General features: G+C 35.5%; 1 long non-coding RNA gene across 1 annotated transcript; it reads left to right on the plus strand.

Moving 5' to 3' along the window:
- Positions 11-4,809, plus strand: LOC109825989. Its single transcript, XR_002243151.1, has 3 exons — positions 11-105; positions 305-420; positions 4,219-4,809. It is a non-coding gene; the product is annotated as an uncharacterized LOC109825989 (long non-coding RNA).

Below are 6,912 nucleotides of genomic sequence, written 5' to 3' on the forward strand. Positions count from 1 at the left end.
GACTTGGGAACCGTTTTTTTAGCAGGACCGAGCGTACCTTAAGGATCAGATTCAGCAGCAGTGTTACCTTCGGTCCTATCACTCTCTCAGCTTCAGTTTATTTAGGTAGTTATTTATTTTAGACTTTTCCCGTAATCACCTATGATTTTTCAGACTACGATGTATTTTCCCCTTTCCCATTTTTGATAGTTGTGGACTTGTCGTAGAACTTTGTAATTGCAGAGATTTTTTTACCTATCTATTTTTCTTGTTGTCTTAGTTACATGCTCTATGTAGTCATTCTTAGCAATATATTTGTGTACAGGTTGATCAAGAAGAGTGAATGTGACTGTATGGATACATTGTCGGCCAAGTCACGTCCCAAACTATCACGTTTTGGAAACCGGGGCGTGACAAAGTTTTTAGCGGTATCAGAGCCAGGTTAGATAACTAGACTCTCATCGTGTACATAACTATTGGAGCTTTTAAAATAGGAATACGAGTCTGAGCATGTATAATATTAGGCTTGTTCACCCTTTCAATATCTTTTTTGCGCTCACTCCTTTGATTCCGCATCCAAATTCATTTCTATCTTAACAGTTAATTCCTTTTCCTTCTCAAGCCAAGTGTATCCAGACTTAGTCAATGAGCACCGATAGGTTTTTGTAGATTAGCCCTATGCTTCATAACTTAAACTACCATGAAAGTTGTCCAGCCACTAGTACTCACCTTAGTAACTACTACAAGTTTAGTGATGCCTGTTTTTGGATGAAGTTATCTCGACCAACTGATCATCTAAATTAAACCATTTAGCTCCAGTTAGTTCATGAGACTGAACTTGGATATTCTTTATATTCTAACCAATTAGGATATTGGTAGACTTGAAAACTTTTTCAGTTACCTCCAACAAGGCTAGTATCTTAGCACCGTTAGGTCAAGTGAGAGGAATGTTTTTAAGTTTAACTCGGTGTAGATATGCATGTAAAGAAAATCCATCTGGTGATGTATGTGCAGGTAATTATCTTGATTTCAAACCCTGGGAGTGGCTTTCCTGCTTGTTAGTATGCATGGTATCCAAGAATCAGAAATCATATGGATGATATTGTATAAAATTGAGGGTATATATGAGAAACTTGATTTTGTGAGATAACAACCTTATAAAGTTAATGATTTGCTTTGAGGATATTAAATGGTTATGTTGACTTTAAAGAAAAAAAAAGATAAGAGTTCTCATAGGCCCAACTAGAAAGCACATATCCCCTCTTCCCCTTTTTATTTTCATTCACATGTGAGGGAGTAATTTCGGTATTTATCTCCATCATTAACGAAAATTGATTTTTAGGATTTGGATTAAACCGATTTGTTTCAAAATAAATAAATAAATAAAATCATAGAAAAATCTCTAACTACCTAACCACTTAATCTCTTTAAAATCTATATCTAATATCTTTCCACAAATCCCTCCACTAACAACCAAATTTCCAATAATACCTCCACTAATTCCCCTAATCTCTCCACTAAACAAAACCCCCTTCCAAATCATTTATCATGGGATAAGGAGAGCACACTTCGCACGGAAAAAAAAAGAAAGGAAAAAGAGAAAGAAAAAAAGCAACCGGAAAAAAATAAAAGAGAGAAAAAAAGGAAATACAGAGAAGAAAGAGAAACAATCGAAGTTGAGGATGAGTGGAAAAGGAGGTTGCGTGGTGTTTACATTTTTGACATTAATCAGCATGCATTCTTTCAACTCTTTTATTTTATCGCTTAATATTATTTTCATAATTGGCAAGCATATTATATCTTGCTAAATATTCTTGTGCAAACATTTCTTATTCTTCAACTCTTTATTTTTCATAATCGACAAGTGTTTATCTTCATGCTTGTTTTACGATTTTTTTTTATAAACTTTTATAAGTAAGCACACTACCCATTTTTATTTTCATCCAAAACAATTTGTTAAATAATTTGCACATCTTTAAATATTATGTTACACACAGTATGTTATCAGCAATAGTTTCGCAATGATTGCTAAAATTTCTAATACTCGGTTGGTGTAAGAACAACCCAACCTAAACACATTTCTTTATATTAAATATGTTCCACTTTATTTGTGTATGCTTTCTCGTATGAAAATTTCTGCATATTATAAAAGTGACACCTCTTAAGGAATTGCACAAACATATAGTTACATCCTTAAGTTACTATGCTCGTAGATAGCCAACTATAAATATAAATAATATTTTGATGATAGCATTGAAATAAGATGTGATAAAAAAAATAACTGAGATAATATAAACTATGCTGACTGTTATTTAATACATACTATTGAACGTACTCATGCAAGATATTATAACTGTACGTACTACTATGGTTATATATATGTGCAGCTAGCTACTATATCTGACATGCACATAAATGCTACTTGTATTTGATCTAGTTAGTGATGATAGATAACTCATTCAAAAGTTGCAATCGATTTCATATGTGATAAAGTCATAAAATGATTTATTCATGAATTATACATAATTATCATCTCACACCTAACAGAACATACTTTAGAAATTTAAGGGTTATAGATAAATATGAAGAATGCTTAAAACTATTGTGAAAGGATAGTAGTATTATAAAGATGTTGCGCATACATGAACATGATATATGATAACATTGACTAAAGAGTACATGACATTATATGTTATATGCCATACATTATTATTAGTCATATAGAGAACACACTTTACTGTAAATATATCAAAACTGACAACTTGTAACCCTATATATGCAAATCAATATTAACCAATGCTAATGATTAGTGTTTTGAAACTACTCAACTTTGAATATAAACCAAGCTACTAAATATACTAACGCATCGTATATATTGAGTTTATTAATTAATTTAATATAGATGAATGGCTAAATATTTGTTAATGTTTATGAATTATTAGTTTGTACTTGTTATGAAACTATGTTTGGAGAGTTCATGTTTATGGAATTTTGTACCATCAAGTGCCTAAATAAGCAAGACTTATCTGGTATTTGTAATGGAGATCACTTGAAATGTCATGATTAGATTACTGTGTTTGACAAGCATGACTTTATGAAAAATTATTATTTGATCACCTAGTTGTCATCCATTAGGAGAGACTGTGCATGAAGACGACTCCTGTTAAAAATATGATTTATAAGCGTGCTTTCATAGCATGGTTAGGAGAGACTGTGCATGAAGACGACTCCTGTTAAAAATATGATTTATAAGCGTGCTTTCATAGCATGGTTATCCCCTCCATATCGATATCCCGATATGAGGTATTTTCTTAGCTATTACTAATGTAGCATCGACTAGACGGTGCACCCATCTTGATTGGACATGTTTTGGGTCACGGTTATTTTCATAGTTTTACAGAAGTTGTTCCATGGTAACTCTGTGGTTAGTGCACAATATTTCATGCACAGTCACTTAAAATTTAACTGACAAACATGGGGTTTATAAAGGAGAATTAGACGGAGAATATAACATGTATATAAATGGGTACATGCGTATTCCTGATATCCTGAGTTATATATACATGGGCCAAAGGGCCAATACTTGACTTGAAGCCGTGTTCCCGGGACGGTTTACAGGGAACCGATTTATATACATGAAAGTATTCTTCTCTAATTCAAATAACATGTAAAATAAGAATAATGTGTGGGAACCGATTTATATACATGAAAGTATTCTTCTCTAATTCAAATAACATGTAAAATAAGAATAATGTGTTTATATGCTTTGTGATAGATTTGGCAAATAACATGTAAAATAAGAATAATGTGTTTATATGCTTTGTGATAGATTTGGCATGCACGACATGACCTAGATTAAGTATTGGTGATGTATATTTTGATTGGTTGTTTATAGAATTTTGGGAGTTGATATTTAGAGATTTCAATTTTGAGATATATGATATATACGAGGGTTTCCTTATTTGGATTATTTCCTCGACGTACTCATATTGTGTTGTAAGTTTCTAAATCTTACCTCCTTTTAGTATAGGGTATAAGATATGTGCTTTATGGTAGACCTTGTTTGATATCTATGTTTAGAAATATCCTTTATCATCTTTAATTGAGTTTCCATATTTCTTTATCCCTGCCACATACCCTTACACGCGCACAATTTTCTTATTTTTCTTGCTTGCTGGGAGTTTTCTGACTCCCCTGGGGTTTGCATGCCCCAGACTTAGGAATCGTTTTTTTTAGCAGGACCGAGCGTACCTTGAGGATCTGATTCAGCAGCAGTGTTACTTTCGGTCCTATCACTCTCTCAGCTTTAGTTTATTTAGGTAGTTATTTTTTTAGACTTTTCCCGTAATCACCTGTGATTTTCCAGACTACGATGTATTTTCCCCATTCCCATTTTGGATAGTTGTGGACTTGTCATAGAACTTTGTAATTGCAGAGATTTCTTTACCTATCTATTTTTCTTGTTGTTTTAGTTATATGCTCTATGTAGTAGTTCTTAGTAATATATTTGTGTTCCGGTTGATCCAGAGGCGTGAATGTGACTGTATGGTTACATTGACGACCAAGTCACGTCCCAAACTATCATATTTTGGAAACCGGGGCGTGACAATTATTTTATCATAGAGAATCACATATATTGTATTCATGCTCCCATGTTATTTACCCGAGAGTGGGTATAAGATTGAGGTTGTCATACATGATATTTCTATACGAGCTTCATTTTACCGGATGATTATTCTTGTAATTGTGCCACCTACCTAAGGGTAGTGTGAGATATTTGTACATGACATGTATTGGATGAGGTTTGGAAATTGTATTGCTTTTATTTACTCTTTTATTCATAGGATTTTGAAGTTAGTATTTAGCAATTCATAATTTGAGATACGAGGTATATACAGGAGGGTTTCCTTGTTTTAATTATTTCGCTCGACATACCCATTCTCGTATTGTGGATTTCTAAATATCAATTTTCACTTAGTATAGGATTGATGATTTATATATCAATATGTATTAATCTGTATCTTTATACTCCTAGCCCCCTTCCCCCTAGGGGCGGTGGAGATGTGCTCGCTAGCACTTTTATGCTCGTTGTTTCTCTTTATAGGCAGTGAGTCAGGCGCTCGGAGAGTTGCAGGTTGGTGGAGTTTTGGCTTAGCTTCCATCATTAATTATTATTAGTAGTTTATTTGTGCTCAACAGTAGTTATGGCTTATTTTCAGACATTAGAGTTGTATTTTATTTTGGAAGGCTGAGTGCCTTAGTACTATTTCAATTGACTGTTTTGTATTGAGATATTTCATCTATGTTTTAGATATCAGTTGTACTTTATCATGTTCATTGCATCCTTATCTTTATTTTTTCTGCTTTGTACCTACACATAATTATTGTTGATTCCACTAGAGAGATATTACTGTGATGTGAAACATGTTATTGTACAGTGTGGGTGCATGGTAGGTTTAACATCTTTGGGTTCACCTAGGACTGCAGCCTTGTGTGAAACCAGGGGCATCACAGTTAGTATCAGAGCTCTGATTCCAGCATCCTTAGGATCATCTTGTGTTGAGTCATGGAGCTCGGATAGAGTTTTCTAGGATTCATGTATAGAGTATGCTAGGAATTCCTAGATTGAGTGAGGATGTTATACGTATACCTCAAAAATTATGAAAATTTTAATGATAACTATCTTACTTTTATTATAAAGTATTCTTTGAATGATATGTGATACGATTTTCCTATGGTTATATGTTATGTTATATATGCTCGAGATCTCATTTATTGTGTCTAATAATCTCTACAACTAAACTTATTATAGATGTCAGGATGAGGATGCGGTCGTGGTAGAACCCATGCTCAGGGAGTTTGGCAAGCTAATCCAGAGCCCAAGCAACAGCAGGCTCCACAGTATCTGATTGATCTTATAGCACCGGTTGTATCCCGGTTAGCAGCGATTGAGAAGCAAATAGTGAATCAGGTTTCGCCAGATGAATTTATTATAGAGTCATACCACCACCAGCTGTTGATAGGGTTATAGGGAGGGATGCTTAGCTTCGTTTGGTTGAGAGGTACCAAAAGTTGAGGGCACAGAGTTCCAAGGCTCATCAGATTCACTTGTAGCCCATAAATGGAAGGAAGATGTGGGTAACATCTTAGATATGCTTGGTGTCGGTTCGATCTAGAAGCTGAGGTTGGCAGCTTTTAGCCTTAAGGGCGATGCCTGAGGATGGTATAGGCTTCAGTCCAAACTAAAGCAGCGTATGACGCTTACCTTGGAGGATTTCACTTATTTCTTCGACGACCGGTATGTATCGGAAAGAGTTAGAGCTAGCCCGTTTGGAGCAGTGAGACATATCTGTAGCTGACTATGAGAGCAAGTTTGTGGGACTACTTAGATTTACCGGCATGTGGTAGATAGGGGAGTGTCAGGCTTAATTATTTTTGATAGGACTTCGCCCTAGCTTACGTCGCTATTTAGTGTCTCGGCATTTTCATTCAATGCAGGAGGTTGCCGATACGGCTAAATTTTAGGAGACCGAGACCGCTATGTGCCAAAAGAGTAAGGATGGAAGCTCTAAAGTAGGACAGTCCGGGGACAAAGGAAAGGGGAAGAGGCCATTTCAGGACCCGTAGGACCCTAGCAGCAGGGCAAGGGTTCATAGTAGCAACAATAAAGTCCTCATAAGAAGGGACCACAGCATGATTAGAGGGCACCACAACAGCGTAGATTCCAGGGTGCTTGTTATAACTGCCATAAGATCGGTCATAGAGCCACAGAGTGTCGTAGTGCACCAGCAGTGCAAGAGTCAGAGTCAGTAGGAGAACCATGGACAATGCTGAGGTTAGGGCCAGCAGTTGAGACTTGAGGCATCGCCAATAGTTCTGAGGATTGAGGGGTAGGTTCAAGCTATTCAGGAGATTCCATAGGCACATATAGTT

This window comes from Asparagus officinalis, chromosome 10 (genome assembly GCF_001876935.1).
Source record: "Asparagus officinalis chromosome 10, Aspof.V1, whole genome shotgun sequence".
In the NCBI taxonomy this organism is placed as follows: Eukaryota; Viridiplantae; Streptophyta; class Magnoliopsida; order Asparagales; family Asparagaceae; genus Asparagus; species Asparagus officinalis.